The sequence below is a fragment of the Dermacentor andersoni genome, chromosome 2 (genome assembly GCF_023375885.2).
Source record: "Dermacentor andersoni chromosome 2, qqDerAnde1_hic_scaffold, whole genome shotgun sequence".
Lineage (NCBI taxonomy): Eukaryota > Metazoa > Arthropoda > Arachnida > Ixodida > Ixodidae > Dermacentor > Dermacentor andersoni.
In genome coordinates, this window is record NC_092815.1 from 95,691,483 (window position 1) to 95,710,455 (window position 18,973).

At 47.4% G+C, this 18,973-nt stretch overlaps 1 protein-coding gene across 1 annotated transcript in view; it reads left to right on the forward strand.

Moving 5' to 3' along the window:
- The first annotated feature begins 2,951 nt into the window (after positions 1-2,951).
- Positions 2,952-18,973, forward strand: part of LOC126541598 (sodium/potassium/calcium exchanger 5-like) — a 47,759-nt gene continuing 31,737 nt past the window's right edge. Inside the window, exon 1 of the mRNA XM_050188426.3 lies at positions 2,952-4,666. The gene's annotated coding sequence lies outside the window, so the exon portion shown is untranslated. The remainder of the gene's footprint in view (positions 4,667-18,973) is intronic.

The following is an 18,973-nucleotide window of genomic DNA, read 5'->3' on the forward strand; positions in this document are numbered from 1 at the left end:
ACACAGACACACACGCACACACACACACACACACACACGCACGCACGCGCATACACAGACACACACACGCACGCACACACACCACACACATACACAACACACGTGCGCGCACACACACACATATGCACACAGACACACACACACACACACACACGCACACACACACACACGCACGCACACAACACACACGCGCACACGCGCGCGCACAACAGACACACACACGCACACACGCGCAAACGTGCGCACACACACACGCGCATACACACACACACACGCACACGCGCCCACACAACACACACACGCACACAACACATGCGCACACACGCGCACACATACGTGCACCCACGCACACGCGCACGCACGCACAAACACAGACACACACACTCACACACACACACTCGCACTCACACACTCGCACTCACACGCACACACATAGAACTTAGTCAATCATATTGAGACATAAGAAAGTATTAATTCCTTATCGTTCTTGAAAGCGAAAAAAGGACAAACCTTTTTGGACAATGTTCCCTATTTGAGTTCACTAGTTTATAACTTTTCACGTCTTATAACTGTTTTGTTTCACACGTGAATCCGGCTTGCCTAAGAGATCCGCAGCACCGCGAGAATGTCCCGGCCCCACTGATATAGAAAACGCTACATGCACACAGACAAATGCACAGTCACAATGCACAGTCACAATCTGAGACACACTCTAACGTCTCTTAGAAAACACAACAGCGCCTTTATTTATTTATAAACTTGTCAGCACTTCAGTACATGCTGGGAGAAAGGGGAGCTACCGGCTCCCTGGAAGCACTCGGAGGTCATCATGATCCCCAAACCAAATAAACACCTCTGCATCTAGAAATTGCGCCCAATTTCTCTTACCTCGTGCGCAGGGCAACTTTTCGAGCATATGATACACAACTGCATGGCTAACCTCATACCTCGAAAAGAACAGATATTTTTCCAAACACTATGTTCGGTTTCAGGCAGAACCTGTTAACGTAATATGTCTTCCTTCTACTCAAAGAAGACCTCATTGGTCACCTGAGCACCACAAGCAAATAATCGATTTTAGCCATCGACGTAAAGGGACCTTTTGACAGCGTCAGTCACGAAGTTATCCTCTGCAACCTCGAAGACCTGGGCTGCGGGTCTCGGACATACGACTATGTCAGGAATTTCCTCACGGACCGCATGGCCACAGTTGGAATATACAACCTTTGTAGCGACAGCTTCCGACTACCGAGCAAAGGCACCCCGCAGGGTTCGGTCATATCGCCGTTGCTCTTCAACGTCGCCATGATCAAACTACCCAGCCTCGTCGATGCCATACCAGGCCCTACGACACGCTTTTTATGCAGATGATATCGCGTTATGGACAAGGGCCTCAAACACCGGAACGCAAGAAACACACCTACAGGAAGCAGTAGACACCATCAAGAGCTACTTGCAAAAATGCGGCCTCCGCTGTGCTGCCGAGAAGTCGGCACCTCCGATCCTCAAGTCAAGAACGAGAGGCAGACCACCCGGCTACGATGAATCCGATCCCAACGTCACCCTCACTGGAACGCCCATCCCAAAATTTCCCTACGAGTTCTAGGGCTACACATCCACTAAGCGGGTCCAGGGCGGCCACCCTCCCGCGACTACAGCGAACACTATCCCATCTCACGCATCTCATCAGGAAAGTTGCAAGCCATAGAAGCGAACTTAAAGAACAAGACACGCTACGCGTGATGCAAGCACTCCTCACCAGTCGAATAACATACGGCACGGCCAACCTCGCGTTGAATAATGCAGAGGTAGAAAAACTTAACATTCAAATACGCAAAGCCATCAAAATTGCCCTGGCCTACCGTCCATGGTTTCGACTACGATCGAGTCTTCTCAAGATGGGCGTACACAACACCTGGCAAGAACTAGCTGAAGCTCATAAAGCCAGCCAGTTAGAACGACTGACGCTCACGCCCACCGGAAGATCAGTGGTGCAACGGCTTAGCTACGATGAAGCCTTTATAGCCACCACAGACCAAAAAGAAAGAATTCCTCCAGACATCCGTGAATCCCTGTGCATAGCACCAATTCCACGCAACATGCACCTCACGTACCACAAGGAAAGACAAGTCCGAGTGGATGCCCTACGGCGAAGACAGACAAGATCCGTACGCCAGGTACACCGAGGCAGCCAAATACCCGCAATGAAACGCTTACGCCTGCTGGGCGTCGTAGATTCTCAGGGCAGAGAGCTAGCGTCTGCCACAGTCCGGCGCACAAAACCCTGAGATTGCAGAAGAAGCGGCAACTAGAAACTACCACGTGCATAGGCGCAGCTGTATTGAAGCCCCGCAGCGCTCCGATCCCTTACACCTGCGTGACATGAGTTCCTGGGCACGAGGGGGCTGAAGGGGAACGAAGCGGTACACGCCGCGGCCCGAGGTCACATCTGCCGGGCCAACCCTTCCTACTCTCGAGACGCCATGTTTTCTTCAGCGGGGGCAGAGACCGTACCCATCACCTACTCAGCAATACTTCAACATCACAGACTGGAACGCAAGGTGTACCCCCCACCTCACCCAAAGCTCAACAAAGAAAGTACCACAAAGATGAACTAAAAGCAGTATGCCCCTGAAATCGGCTGGTACATAATAAAGTGCCTTTCATGCTGCCAACATAACGCGACAGCGACGATAGGCGGAGGGGTCCGCTGGTGATAGGGCGAGTTAAAGCTAAAGGACAAGCATTTCTTTGCGATCTTACACCGACAGGCTGTCAGGATTGGGGGCTCAATCCCATCGCTCGAGATCCGTTGCCAAGATTGGAGTCCGGCATGAATTCGAAGGTAGCTGGCCCATGCCGTCGTCCAACTTAAACACGCTGAGGACGTTGATGAAGGGAAGAACTGTTTCTCATCGAGAACGAGGAAAATGGGTTTATTTACAGAAATTAAATCAGTCTAACATGACTGCTTAAGAAAAAGAGTGTCAGTCCAACATGACTGCTCAAGAGAAAGTGTGTCAGTCCAACCTGACTGTACGAGAGAAGTGTGTCGAGCCTCCGCCCAACAGCCGTTTTTAAACGCTCGGTCCTTCGGCGATACAAGGCAGCGAATGTTCGTTTCGTCATCGCAAAACTAGCCGCCTCCCGCGACAAGGTGACGCACACACACACGCAAACACACAGGTGCGAAGGACTGGAGCCGACGACCGAGGGGAGTCGTTCCGGGAAGCTCGGAGACATCCTGGGTAGCTCGTTGTCCCGCCGCGGCTTGCTCATGCGTAGCGAAATCAGGTTCGCGCTGGGGACCTCGGGCACAATAGTTCGTCCGTCGAACCCGTTTCGTCACAACGGAGATGGGGCTCGTGGATGGAGGTGGTTTTCAGCACAAAGCCCGCTTCTTCGAACGCAGTCTAGCTGCAGCGACGGAGAGTGGGGGATGCGCGCCTTGTCCCCCAGTCGTAATTGGGTGGCAATTTTTCCTTGCCGCTCGCCATTCTTAACAAGGCTGACACAATAAACACCGACACGGTAGCGCATTTCAGTCGAACAAAACCCTTCTAATGTTTCAGGTAGACAATCGTCTCTCGCCTTAAGGGTTTTGAATAAGTGGACGCCGTGAGAGAGAAAGAGACAGAAAGAAACGATTTTTTTCTCAACTTCTAATCTCGGGCCATTTAGCGTCAAGTTTGTCGCAACGAGACCACTTCTGCATCCACGTCCTCGTGGTCCGGACTCGTGTCATCATGAGCTTTCACCCAAGGGCTCGGCCTGCGACGACTTCGATTCGAGAGTTCTTGAGATAGTGCTGTTCCGGAGAAAATGCTGCAACGCGCCAGCTATCTGTTATCGGCTTGAATGCACGCCAGACCGACGTATACGCACCGGCTGCAGCGGCGAGTGCCGCTTCGCGTCGACGAGCGCGCAACAGCTGTTCTGCAAGGGGAGCACGGCGGAAGGGCTCTCGCTCTGTCTCTCTCTCCCTTGCTCGATTGCGTCACGTTCTCCTTTCCACGCCTTTTATTTTTTTCACGCTGTCTCTTACGTGCGTCTATTCGAGTTTCGTCTCCGCTGTTAGCAACAGCGGTACGTCTTTTTTAATAGCTGCGTTCTCGGCGGCGACGGCTGCATGTCTAGTAGATATCGCGTGGCCCGGTTGTGCAAAGGGAAAGGGACGACTGTAGGGTGCACTTTTGCACTGTGCGCGTGATCCAGCTTGCCTTCGGAGGGCTGTGCGTGTAAACGCGCGCGCTTCTACAGATCGCTGGAGAAGGTTCATCGGCGGTCAATAGAGAGAACGGTGTGAAGCCTGCCAGCGACGGCGCTGAACAACGCCCATAGCAGACGACATCGAGAGAGGAGGTGGTGGTCGCATTGGAAGTGCAGACTACGAAAGACGAGATAGCAGGGACTCGGGTTATTCTCTTGCCGTTTGTTTCGCGTGCCGCCGCGTTAATATATATATGTTTTTCTTTCTCTCCGTGCAACGATCGCTCCCTTCTTTGTACTTCGCTCGTTGACGGAAGGACCCCGCAGCGGCGAGCGACGGCTTCCTTTACAAGCGCTGCGGAGATAACGCCGCGCTGGCGCTAGCTTGGCACCGAACGCCGGTCCCTTATTCGTCAGCGTGCCCCAGCGCTGAAGGCTCTCGGCAACTCCTATACAGGTGAGTGACGGTCCGTGCAGTATAGAAATCTACACTGAACAATTTCGTTTTAGTCTCCAGTGGTTGTAGCTTTCTGACGTGGTTGAACGCCCCGTTCGCGCAGAATAATACTCCTCGTTGAAAGGCAACAGTGCAGTTTCGGTTGTCAAGGCAACGCTAGTCGGATCAGCTGGTATACCCTTTGTAGAGAGCGCACGAGCTGAGGGTGGGCAACCTAGAAAATGCGACACGTGCTGAAAGCTGTACTTCGTGAAGGTTGGCTTTTGTAAACACTGTTGGTCGCCGTGCACTTTTCACATCTAATTTAATATCATGCGCTCCGGCAGCACATCTGTCGGCCACGCAGAGCGGGCATACCTTTTCGGAAGTTTAACTTCACGATGGGTTAACGTATGGTTTTGCACTTAGATGGGTTTAGTTGCATTAACCACAAGTCGCACCACTTACAGAGCATTCATGTCGTTTTTCCGGATGTTGGTACCAGCAGTGTCAGAAATTTCACGAAGAATAACGCAATCATCGGCAAAGCGATGAATGTTACAAGAAATATCATTGGGTAAGTGTTTAATGTATGTCAGAAAGTGGAGAGGGCCTAAAACTTATCCTTGAGGAACGCCAGATGCAGCAGGGCTAAACGCAGAGAAGGGCACGGTTATTGGATGCAGCGAACTGTGATCGATTACGAAGAAAGTGCTCTAGCCAAGCAAACAGATTAGGATCAAGATTCAGCTTACTAAGCTTAAAAATGAGTAGTTTGTGACATACCTTGTCGAAAGCCTTTGCAAAGTCGAAGAAAACACAGTCTGCGCATGCGCCTTTAACAAGAATAAGATGAAGATCGTGAGTGAACGATAGCAGTTGTGTTTCACAGGACAAACTTTTGGGGCGAAAATCATGCTGTGCGCGTGTGAAGAGTGAGTCATCGTCTAAGTGCTTAACTAAATGTGTAAATGCGAAAAAAAGATATGTTCGGGTACTTTGCAAGAATGCTGGTGAGGGAAATGGGGCTGTCAGTCATTATATATATATATATATATATATATATATGATTCCTGGACGTCTAGCATGCTACTCCAGATGGATAGCATGAAAAATGAAGTGATGTGTACAGTTTTCCACAAAGATACAAACAAGCACAAAACACAGCACTTAACACTCAACTAAAGTGCCTCTAAGTAAGCACAAAAGTGCCTCCGTTGCGCGAAATACAAAGGCCATGTTTTTCTACGGACCAAGAGCGTGTCGTGGTTCAAAGTCTGACCTAAGGGCGTCGGCGCACAATGAGAGGCAAGATAACTCGCACTGCGAATTGTACAGTCCGATCAAAGTGTGCTCGCCGAATCGGGAGAAAATAAAATTCTTGTTTCATTGAACTGATGTCACGCTGGGTGCTGTTGACGTTGGCGATGACGATAAACTGGTCAAAGGAGAGAAAGGGGGAAGCCGAAAAATCACGGTCTGCGATAACGGCTGCCGGCGCCAGTCCTCCCGTGTTATGCCGGAATAAAGTATCACAGACGCAAGGATAAGGGGTTGGATCGAAGAGCGTATTGACGATGCTGTTGACGTGCGCTAGGAGAAGTGGTATTATGCTTCGACGGACTAATTCATGTGTCCTTTACCTGACGAGTGTGCGATCCTTCGGCATTTAAAAACACTCTGTGCGCGATGGCATACACGAAAGGCAGCGACAACATTTGGAAACGCGCGTGCACGAGATGAGGCAGCAAACGTTGTTGACACCTTGACGTTGTATAAACGAGGTGCTAGCTTTGCAACTCGCTGTTAGGGATGCATTACATGCAGCATTAAAGTGTTTGAGCGACCACGTGCCCTTTTCTTTTATCGCGAGAAAACGTCTAACCGTGCAGCGGAGCTGACAAGCTAGGTTAATGTATATGTAATATTCTTGTAGTATTTGTTTTTTGCTTCTGAATGCGCTGGCGACTTGTGTTAATCTCGTAGTTGGCGATCGCGGCATTCTCTCTCTCTTTCTTCAAATTAATAATAAGGAAATGCTTACATGGTAGGGTGTTTATCACGTATAATTCATACGAAGGCGCTGTAAACGCGTTTCACGAGGTTTTAATAAATTATTTTTAAATGTTGGTGACATGTGTAGAGCCAGTGTGTTGACAAACAGAAAAATAAAAAGAAGGCTTCCCTATGTCGAGCAATCATTAGCGCCGTCATCTTAAAATATTTCGACTCAATGTATTGCATTGGACGTTGGCCAAACTGTATCTACCGCGAAGGCGGGCGCATTTTTTCGTTCTTGCCCAAGTCTGTCTTCCTGTCAATGTACACTGGCCGAGGTTAGGGCGGCGTTGACAATGTCACCGACGAGCTCTCAGTGTGTTTGACTAAGAGCGGGCTCGGAGTCATCGTTTTTGCAAACACAAATCACATGATCGTGCACGTGTTCTATATAATGACTTGTCATACAGGAAAGCGCCTTGTCAAAGAAGGTTGCGCAATACCCTTCGCGCTTTCTAAAGTATGATGAAAAAATCCACTTCATTAAATATAAAATGTTCTGCGTGAAAGGCATCCTTAGTAGTTAACTATGAATTAACATTTTAAAGCTACTTTTCCAATATGTAACTGCAAACTTTTTAATATCCTTTTAAACGCGGAGTATGGACGAACACCAACATGTGTGCGTGCCTTTTTTACGCTTTTTATATATATTTTCTAATCTTTCTGAAGCTGCGTGGGGTATTTTTCGCCTTGCCTTTGTTTCGAGATGAACCTGCACATAAAGGTTTAAAATAAACAGCAACAAAATATAAGCTAAGAAGCAGGGTGGAGCGGTTGTGTGGACACTAAAATTGGTAGTTTGGGACGCATGAAAATTTGGGCTCGTACAAGTGAAATAAAGGGAGGCAGTTACAGGACCTGTTACCATATATTATTTGATCCATGCAGACTCCTCAGCCCCCCAATCGGTAATCCGCCCCACCAAAAAAATACTTTACATGGCTCTGCATCTAACAGTGTTGCCAAGCAATTTTTCGAAAAGGCCTTACGTGGCCCTACGTTCACCTTGACCCTTTAACCTGACTCTGCGTTTGACCCTATGCCCTAATTGCTCGTCCAAATGCTTAACAGCATCACGTAAACTAAGCAGAACGTTAACGATAAATAAAAGGCTGTCGGAATAAACGAGCGAAACCATAAGGTACCTAAAACTAACGAATGCTTCTTTTTTACTTTCTGCGACCTACGTCACATGAGCATTTGCCCGGCAGTCCTTTACGACTAAAATTCATGCCTTTTTTAAAGTGCTACATGGTTTGCTTGTGCCAGCGAAGAAAATTTAGGATCTCAATGTTGCAATATCATTGAGGTAATGCTTTAGGGATTGTAATGGCAAAAATACGAACGAATATTTCTGAATATGGTAACAAATCACACGGTTGAGTAAATGATTATCTGCTTATTTAAAAAAAAATGAGCTGCTTCGAAAAAACAAACAAAAAGAAGAAGAAAAAACAAAAAGAAACACACACACACAAATAGAGAAAGCACCAGAACAGCAATGTCTGTTCACGCTTTGCTAACATTCAAGCAAATGTCTATTTCGTACAGAGTGGAGCATATGACCAACAGCGGTTTCGTCTGCGTGACCGTTCGAGCACTTTTGACAGACGTCGTTTCACGAAGCGCCAAGTGCTTGGACTGTGAGCACGCCTTGATAAAGAGGGGTTGAATTCACGAAGCGAGCCATCGCTTTTAAACATATAATTCAGTTTTCTTAAGTCGCGATGTGAAGGAACAAATAAACCACTAACCACGATTTGGTGCGAAACAGGAATCAGAGGAATATTTATCTGTTCTAAAGAGCAATCGTTAGCGTCAAATCTTAAAAAAAAGGAGCATGAAATGACCTTCGCCGTCAACTAAATATTGTCAGTATACTATCTCTGCAGACCCCGGGCGGGACAGTTGAGTGGCTGTAAGCAAGCGTCGTTCTTTGACCCACCAACCCTCCCCCCTCGTCTCCCGCTAACATTAATTTTATCTTAACAGGTAGAGTGCACTGTAAATTAGCCTGGCGTGGTGCGACCTGTCGTCATGACGCAGACACGTGCTGCGTTACACGCATAACACCGACGCCAACGCGAGCGCGTACAGATTGTTTTCTTTTATCGTAGCTAATTTCACTCATACTTTCCCGGTGTTTTGCGCTTGCCCTCTGCAATGCGACAATGTTTACGCCCTTCTGCAAGGAAGCATTTGCCCTTCCCAGAATTCCACTCGGGGCCGGCAGACACGCCGCAGAGGGGTTTTCCCGTGGTTTCCAACTGCCTTGCCATGATGCACGGCCGCTTTCGCTCTCCTGTCGCGCGGGAGGCGCACCGACCCAAAGCTGACCTGTGAACTTCTGGATGGTTGCATTCTGACTTGACTGACTTGACTAGAATATACTAGATTAGCCTAGACTATATCTCCCTAGCCTGATGGACCAATCGAATCGATCGATTGATATTGGCGTGCCAAATCAAGAGCCGGGCTGTTAGAGACGCTGTGGGGAAAGACTCCAGAATTTGCATATATGTTTACTATTTGGGATACCTTGACGTGCGCATAATTTTAGTACATGAGGTGCTTTAACGAACGTGGCTCGGCGTCGCTTTGACAGAGTCCCTCGCTTTCCGCATAACAAGGGAAGATAGCGACAACACCTTGATTTGGGCGAGTTGGTTCATCTTGACAGTTTCCATAAAAAAGCGCTAAAGACGAACACGAAAGAACACATACGCGCCAGTCCTGTCGTATGTGTTTCTTCTTTGTGTCGTCTTTAGCGCTTTTTTTATGAAAACTGGAAGATAGCGGACACGTTCGAACGCGTTCTTTGCCGTTGTGCCCCACACAGCGCACGCAGGCGGTCACTCGCGACCGTGCTGGCGCGTCTTGACGACCGGCCGCTTTCGGAGCAGGCAGCAGTCCGGAAACGCCGCCTCCTATACAGTCGTCACACCACAAGTCGGTCAAGGCACTCCTAATTTTTTATGTTTTTTTGCGTTCGAGTGGCCCATTAGATAGAGTACAGTCCTCATAGGCATTCCAAACCTCCTCTTTATTTTTTTTCTCGCGCCTCTGCTTTTTCTCTCCGCTATTCTTTCCGGCTTTCATTTACCTCTACCCCAGTGCAGGGGAAGGGTAAGAATCTTTTCGGGTTAGAATCTTTTCGGGTTAGAATCTTTTCGGGTTAGAATCTTTTCGGGTAAGAATCTTTTCGGGTTAGTTTCGGGTAAGACACTTTTCGGGTTTCCCACTCCCTTCTGTAATGCCTTCGGGCCATGAGGGTACCATAAATAATAAATAATAATAAATAATAGCCTCCCTACCTTTCCCACTTCGTTTATCTCTCTCTCTTACACGATTATTTCTCATTCTGTTGCCATAAGAGCGCGTCCGCCGTGGCCGGTTATCGAACACGCTACCTCAGTCAGCAGAACGTCAAAGGCTATAGCTGAGCCATCGTGACGGGTAAGCACATTTTTCTTTCCTTCATGGATGAGAAGGAAGGAAGAAAGTGGCCTATATGGTAGACGCACTATGGGCGGCAAGGCACGCGAAAACGGCCCAACACGCCCCCCCCCCCTTCTCCTCTCTCCTCCCTCCCCACCACGGTGTGCCTCATAATCAGATCGTGGTTTTCGCACGTAATTAGATCCCAGAATTTATTATTATTATTATTATTATTATTATTATTATTATTATTATTATTATTATTATTATTATTATGGAGCTCCGTCCGTCCGTTGCTTTCTTTCTTTCTTTCTTTGCACCGGCCATATTGACTTCATGGTTTAGCAAGAAATTTATACGCTTCATTGTAAACATATTTACACCCTTAAAAGTTCTTAAGGGCGCAAATCGACCCATAACTCACACTCTTACACCCGTAAAAGAGGTAAGGGTGTTAGTTATAAACAGAAAGCAGTTTGCAGTGTGACGTTCACAAGTTGTAATAGCACCGATCCGCGACGCGTGTCGATCTTGCATGTAACACGCCGTCTATGTGTAGGGCTTTTCTAGCGGGCAGCCGCGTGCAATGATGTGATCTATACTTGGCTACAAACGGCATTATTTACGTAACAATAGGCAGCGTCTTTTGCACGGGAGTGCGCAGAATTCGCTTGGGACATTATGCATAGTCCACATATAGCATATATATACTCTGTTTTCATATTCAACTCTCTCGTCTGCTCTAATTTTTTTTATTGATATAATATAAGGAGATGTTGACGCACAATTGAAGGCGCCGGCTACTCCTCAGCTCTCCAATGGGTCTAACCTACAACATACAGGGTTCAAGATTACATATCAGATAACCTTCTCATACAAGCACCAGAAATTGTCAATCAACGTTTTCACAGTAACACTATGACGTAAGAAACACATGGCACGTACAATATACAAGTTGAATGGCTCCACAGTTCTGTAGAAGAAAGTCTCAAAAATACAAATGATACTGTCGCCTAATAACACAGTCTCTAGTCAGTGGGTGGTACATATATCGTGTAAATGCACTATCGCGTATAGTCGCAACAAAACAGTCAACATAATATGATCCACAAACACATACAAATATACAGCGATATTGAAATGAAAGGAAAATTAAAAGCGTTAGTAACGGCCAACTATGCCGCTGTCTTCGAGAAGAGTTTTCAATGATTTTAAAGGGCTCTTCTGCAAGGCCGTTGTTGGCCAAGGACCCAAAAGTTTCTTTAAACTGAAAGCTCTGCGGTCTAATGCAATTAGGGTTGATTTAAGTCGGGATCTCGCTGTGTCGGAATGGGGGCAATCTAGAACATGTATATCTTCATCTACGAATCCACAAACACATTGTGGGGCGTCCGCATGGCCAATTCTATGTAAGAAATGTCTTGTGTAGGTAGTGCCTAGCCATAATCGATGTATAAGGGTTTCCATATTTCGGTCTAATGACAATGAAAATTTGAATTCAATAAAAGGATCAGTATGACACAAATCCGAGCTCTTAGAATTCTGGTCAAACCACGTGTTTCTACACATTTGGAAAGACGTTCTCCTTATGATGCAGCGTAATTAATTCTTTGATATTTGGAGCGGAACCACATCATCTTTGAAGTGTGCTTGTCGTGCTGTTTCATCGGCTGCAGTGTTGCCAGGAATGTTACAATGCCCTGGTATCCACTAGAGTGCTATTTGATGCTTCGCTTGGCTTGCCTTTGTGAGGTCTTTAAGTGTTTCGTATACTATACTATCGCTGATTGTTTTTCCTTTTGTGCTGCAGAGTGATGTTAGAGCAGCCCGTGAATCGCTGAAAATTACCCACTTTTGTGCATCTCTCACTGACGTTATAAATTTTATCGCACATAGGATTGCGAATAGTTCAGCCGTTGTGAACGAAGTCGCATGAGATAACTTAAAGGATTCTTGGACAATATGGGCCGCGTATGGGCTTTGCGGTGGTCCCGAGCGCAGATGATAGCGCGGATGGTCCCGGCAGATAGCGTAGCGATGCATTTCGGTCTGGAATTACTGCATAGACTCCCTTTAGGGAGTAGTGAGCCTATGGAGCCTATACAGTAGCGCTAATTCGGTCGACGCTCGCAAGTCCTGGGCACTTGTGCACCCGATTGTACATGTCCCATGTACCTTGTACGTACCTTGTATACCTTGTGCGTGTCTTATTGCGTGTACTACAACAATTTGAATTTACTTCTTAATAGCATGTATAATGAAACGAGGCACCTCGCGCAGATGCTCGCAATATAATGACCCCGCTGCTGAAAAAGAGATTGGAGGATGCTTAAGCTTCGCCTTTAAGGGTGGGACGCGATAGCATTCAAAAATCCCCGACGGCTTCTCATGCTTCCCGGCAACTGCAGCTTATGTAACCGTAATGTTTACCGGGAAACTCTGGCGGGGAACGCTATGCACGAAGGCGCGAGCTTTCTGGTAGAAACACGTCCTCATGTGTGGGCCGCTCCCGGAGGTAGTTTCACAGCTGCCCCCAAAAGCTACATCATTTTCAGGTTTCTGTTGCTGTTTTACACTTTTAATATTTAAGTCTGAGAATATTTACCATAAAAGGCGCGCGCTGTCGGTGCTTTGTTTGATGACATTTGTTTGTGTGCTGTCATTCTCAAAATTCCGAGAAATAACTTTGTCAAGAATCTAAGACAAGGTATGAGCAACGTTAGTTATAAAATGGTGTGGCAGTATGACCCGCATATACCGCATGATATAGCAAGGCGTGGCATATACATACATCTAAATATATACGGCAATTTCCTCTCATGGGACGCCAACGCCGGCGCCGATGTTGACGCCGACACCGGATTTTCCGCGACACGAGGCCCTTAACACAACCGCGTTAACGAAAGCTAGTTCCTCTACTTTGCACCCCACCGGCGATGCATAGCCGTCAGTGGCTTCACTGCGAATTATCTACGCCACACTTGTTCGTTCTACCGCTCCTGCATGTATGCGGCGTTTTCTGAAGCGCGTTCAGAAAGGGCTCTAGGCTGATAAGGAGAGGAGAAATAGGAGTGTGGGCGTTACGGAGGCATTGTCTTTCGCGGCCTTCACGCTTAAAAAGAAGTGCTTATTCGCGACAAGCGCGTGGCGAGGCGCATCCCATTGTCAGGTGGTTATGCAGTTGGCTTTCCTCGTAGCTGTCGTCTCAGTCCTGCTTTGTGCCATCTTCCCACACTGTTCGCGCATGTCGGTGCATTAAAACGCCCACTTTCACAGTACACAATGGCTGTGAGACCGTGGATTTGTGGACTTGAAGCTCCAGCTTTAAAATAAATTAAATTTTTAGATTTTGAACAAAGAAACAAACAAACAAACAAACAAAAAGACGAACGAACAACTCAATGAATGGACAGGCAAATAAATAAATTCGTGGAGAGATTTGCTGTGCCGAAATCGATCCAGTAAATAAATAATGTCGCTGGCTAGAACGTGATGACTAAGATCAGACTTTCGGCTTTTCCTTCATAACAAATCTAATTTTCTAGCTTTACACGACGAGCGAACGACTTTCAAACAAGGCTTTGTATGGCGATTCTGGGGGGCGTGCGGTCGGTAAAGTTTGCCTTGGCGGATATGTTTGTTCGACTCGACGCTGGCAGCTGTGCGCTTTCCTCTTTAACAGAGAGCGCGGCTCCGTAAATAGCGAACCAGAAGCGACGTTATTTGTGCGGAACGCCGCTTCCATTCCTTCGCGGCACTGTTTGTGACGAGCGAGGAATAAACAAAACGAGTTCGATTTACGGCAGCAAAATGCTCACGTGCTTTTACACTTGTCAGCCTCTACCACACATAAGTCAGAGCCGAAGATGGCGAAAATGGCGGCAAGTGTAATGAGGTTTTGAGACTGCAACGTACTAGCAGCATGGATACTGTGGCCCAAGTGCTGTGCACATTGCGATTTTTTGCAACTGAAAGTTTCCAATAGTGCGTGGCTGTAAGCTTTCAGAATCTGTTCTTCTCTACACTTGCATCCAGGCCTTCCTTGTATTGCACCTCGTTGTTCAGGAAAAGTGTTCGTTGCAAAATATTGCATCTTGAATTGCGTGAGTATACGTGGAGAAAGGGGGGGGAGGGGGGGGGGTGCTACTTACTGCTTCCCTTCTGCAGGCTAAAGTGAGACGGGACACCGTGCATACAACACGTATCAGTCACCAAGGGGCGCGACTTACAATACGCAGCTGCAACGGCTAGCCGGCAGCTCTCCGGTGTGCGTACACGTGTAATCCGTACACGGCAACCGAGAGAAAAGAATGGCAAACCGCCGCAATGACTCGGTTACTGTATATGGCGCCCAGCTGCTGAGGGCGAGGTCCCGGGTTCGATCCCGACCACAGGGGTCCGCGTTGCGATGGCGCAGGTAGGCAAAAAAATGCTCGTGTGTCGGGCACTGCGCGCCTGTTAAAGAACCCCAAATGGTGAAAAATGAATCCGGAGTCCGTCGCTATACGGGCGTGTCTGATAATGAGATCGTGGTTCTAGCACGTAAAACCCCAGAATTTAATTAAGAAAATAATGGCGAACGCCCGTGGATCGGCACACCCATACAAATCTGTGGGGACGCTTGAGGTCCGAACGGCGCCTTCAACTTTTCGCCGTCGTATGAATATATAGCAGCGGTAAGAGCTTTTCAAGCACTGCTCATTTCTATAGCATGGGCACTTTTTTTTTTCAATCGAAATTCTTCCATGTGTATTATAGGACGGAAAATAAGGGCTTCGATGGATGGGGCGTTAGTACGGCAGTCAGTGTACGGGCGGTGTGTACCCAGTGCCCATCTCGCGTCAAGGAAACTGGAAGAAATAGGCACCGCCCGGCTTGAACGACGGAGCTGCAACGACAGCACATGGGCGCTCGCGAACGCGGAACACTCCTAGGGTGGTGGCACGTGATGACGAGAGCTCCACGACGTGCATACAGGTCATGAGGCGCCTTTGAAGCATAATAAGCTTCCTCCTCTTTCCCACATTCAATGAGCTCGCTCGCCAGCTAGCTTCCTTTTCTCGGTCACGTTGCAAGGTTTGTGGAATCGTTCGTCGTGCGGTGCGAAAACGAATCAGTAAATCTGTACTGCGCTAGTATCGATATGCGCTCGCAGGATTACTAGTTCGTGCTGAAGAATAAATGTGTTTTGTCGGCACAAAACGGTCCTTCGACCGAGATTTCGGGATGCGGAAAGTTACTTACCTAAGTCACCGAATTGGTGACTTAGGTAAGTTATTATGGAGGGGCGTATAGCAGAGACAATGCCTCGGTCCGTCTGCCAGCCGTGATGCGGGCCAAGGGCAGAGTATCCGGAAGACATTCACTTCAGGGCGAAGCGGAGCGTTGCGTTTGCCAAGAAGATCGAAGGGCTATAGAGGAAGCTTGTGGAAGGGGAGGGGGGGGGGGGGGGCGTTGTTGGCAGCCGCTGAACATTACCGGCGTCATTAAAGATTCCACGGCTTCTACTCCAGACCCAGTAGAACACAAGTTGGCCAAGTTGGACCAAATAAAGACGAAGTTGCGCTGCAGGGCTCTTGGCCTCGTCTGGACTTCGTGGAGAGCTGCCAGGGCTACCGATCCGCTTTCGACAGCAGAGTATACCAGACAGCGCAACGCCTCCCGTCATCGACGAACGCTATAGTGTTTAGATAAACCTCGCTCTATCGATTCGATGTACCGAATTGGATCGCTGTAAAAAAAAAAAAAAAAAGAGAAAAAACCGTGCTTACAGATGCGTTAGAGGGACTTAGAGTATGGGATTTATGTTAACGAGGGGTGTTGTGCAGTTTCTTCTTTCGTGCATGGCGCCAGTCGTCGCCACGAAGAGCCCATGTGCCCGCCGGAGAGGCTCAGTGGTTGTGGCGTGGCGCTGTTGTGCACGACGTCGCAGGTTCGAGTTTCGACCGCAGTGGCAGCATTCCTACATGGGGGTGGAATGCAAAAAAAAAAAAAAAGTTGGGCTACCACGTTTTCGGTGCACGTGCTCGCAGCCCACGGTCCAGCTTCAGGAATTTATACCCCACAATTAGACTTCTTTTTAAAAGAGCCAGCGCGTCTCTGCTCACGTTGGTTTTCTTTCGCAGACAGGCGCCACTATTACGCGCCGCTTCCTATACTTGATGCATGGAAGCGGTGTCAGCTGCTTGTGATTCTAAAGCGCCTGTGCACTGCTGCTAGGCAACAGGTGGTGCGGGACAGGTTCCGCTCTCACAGAACATGCAAGGCTTTAGTACGCACGTGCGCAGCATGCTGACGTTGACAGAGGCAAGCGTCGAAGCAGGAATTGAGCCTGCCGCAACACTCGTTGAGAATTCAACAAAACGAATCAAGCAGCCAAAGCATTGCTACGTGGATCGCTGATGCCTGCGTTGGAACGGTCTGTTTTGTGGAAGGCGCTTTCGCTGACGTGAAAGGCAGTTGGGTTTAAAAAAAAAGAAAACTGAAAGAAAGATGTTTTTTTACGTGCCAAGACCACGATAATTATGAGGCATGCCGTAGTGGTGGTCTCCAGATTCACTTTAACCACCTGGCGCTCTCTAACGTGCACCTATATCTAAGTACGCGGGCATTTTTGTATGTCGGCCCCAACGAAATTTAACAACGCACTATAGCTGGCTGCACAGGGGATCGATTTTGACGGCCATGATAAATGAATGAATGAAGGAAGGAAGGAAGGAAGGAAGGAAGGAAGGAAGGAAGGAAGGAATCAATCAATCAATCAATCAATCAATCAATCAATCAATCAATCAATCAATCAATCAATCAATCAATCAATCAAACAATCAATCAATCAATCAATCAATCAATCAATCAATCAATCAATCTTTTGGCAAGCTAAGTCCTACATTCAAGTATATAGGGGTCAGTCCTCTCGTGCGAACACTGTTTTGGGTAACACCATTGCACTGACGAAGCCACGAGGAAGAACGCGCAAAAAGGAAATTTTAGAGCGCAGCTCTTCCTGCAGCGAGCTTAGGCTTCGTCATAACCGAGTGAACGAACATAGCGAAGGATGAAAGACGCGACGGCGAAAGCGGAGGAGGAGGATATGGCGAAAGCGTAACAAAAGTGTAGTGCGACGACGATGGCTACGAGATGGCGCCAGAGTAGAGCGCGTCATCTGGGTGGTCTGTCTGTGGCGGCTGCTGTGAACCGTGCTCACGCGTCATCCACGCGCTACCTCTCGCGATCTCCAGATTAGCGAGGCGGTCGCGCCCCACTTCGCTCCGTTTGTAACGTACTGCACGAGACAGATTGTCCACGTCAGCCAATATATCGCGAAATCATTTCACGCATAGAGCTGCGCTCAAATTTTGCATTAGGGAGTATTGTAATTGTCGGTGAATTTTTTCCAGCGCATTACTCGAATTTTGTGAAATTATTGCTGTCGATCACGATGATAATGATTATGATGATAATGATGGTGGTGGTTGTGGTGAAAGGGGTGGTCCTCAATTGGGCACGTCTTTTGCTCTCGCATACTTATCTTATTCTGTGCTTTTAGCCACCCTTAGAGTCTTCTCAGTGTCATCGCGTAGCGAGTTGAACGTGCTGAACTGTCCTTTGCGTGCTCTTTCTGTCCCTGTTATCTGTTACTCTTGCGATGACAATTTTCACTGCGTAGTGGTGTATACTCACGCCTTCGTTTATGGGGCTTGACAGTTACTACACTGTCTATGCATATAGTACATTTTTGTTTCGGATTGGGGTTGCATTCACGAAAGCATACGCGTTCCGCATTGGTATTTCCGACACACCTACGTGTGACTCCAGCGGCATCGAAGAAAATAGTGTACACCTCTTGCGCTCTTGCTCTCGTTCTCACGTCTAGCGCCGCGCTTTCCGAACAGCATTAAACCAACTAGACTTAAGAGGAAGCTTTAGCTCGGGTGCTCCTATCTAAACACATGTAAAATGAGAATTCGTGTTTCTCGGCAACCACTTGCGCCAAATTTGGCGAGGTTTGTTGCATTTAAAAGAAAAACTTAAAATCTAGTGGCTGTTGGTCTGGAATGCTTTAGTTAGGTTGTCAATTTTTTATTAAAATGTGGCGAAAATTGAAACTTTTCAGAAAACGAGACTATCAAGTTTACAACTCTGTGACTCAGCAATAAAAAATGATATCACAATACTGTGAATTGCATCTAATAGTACATCCCAAGTGGACAAAATTGATATGTGACACATGAATCTAAATAAAAGAAATAGTAATATGGAAATACGGTTTTTGCGGATGCCTTGTACACAACGTAACAAATTCTCTTAAGATATAATATCACATATCAAATTTGTCCGCTTTCAATGGTCTAGGCGATGCCGTTTACAGAACCGTGATATCTGTTCTTGATACAAAGCTATTAATTTGTAAACTTCGTGCTTCTATTTTTTTTTCAAAGCTTCGAATTTTTGAAAATCTTTTTAACAACATTCAAGCCCTAAATCGAAATCTCGCTTCCAACAGTCACTAGAATTTAACTTTATTTCTAAAATGCAGGAAATTTCATTAAAATCGGTCCAGGGGTTATCTCAGAAAAATTTTTGTGCGTCTTACATGTATTTGAATAGGCCGCGTTGGAGTTGGGCCCGAGCTAGAGCTTCCTCTGAAGACCGTTTTTAGAAGCCAAGATTTTTTGACCAGGGCTTTTCGCATCGCTGGCGCAGAAAGCAATGAATGCCTTGTTACAGTATTTGAAGTCGACAAATCCGTGCGACCGTGTGTAGACTTGGTGTGCTCCTTCGAGTGTGGGCGCGACTGGTGATTTCTTTTTCCGTTCTTTCTTTCTATAC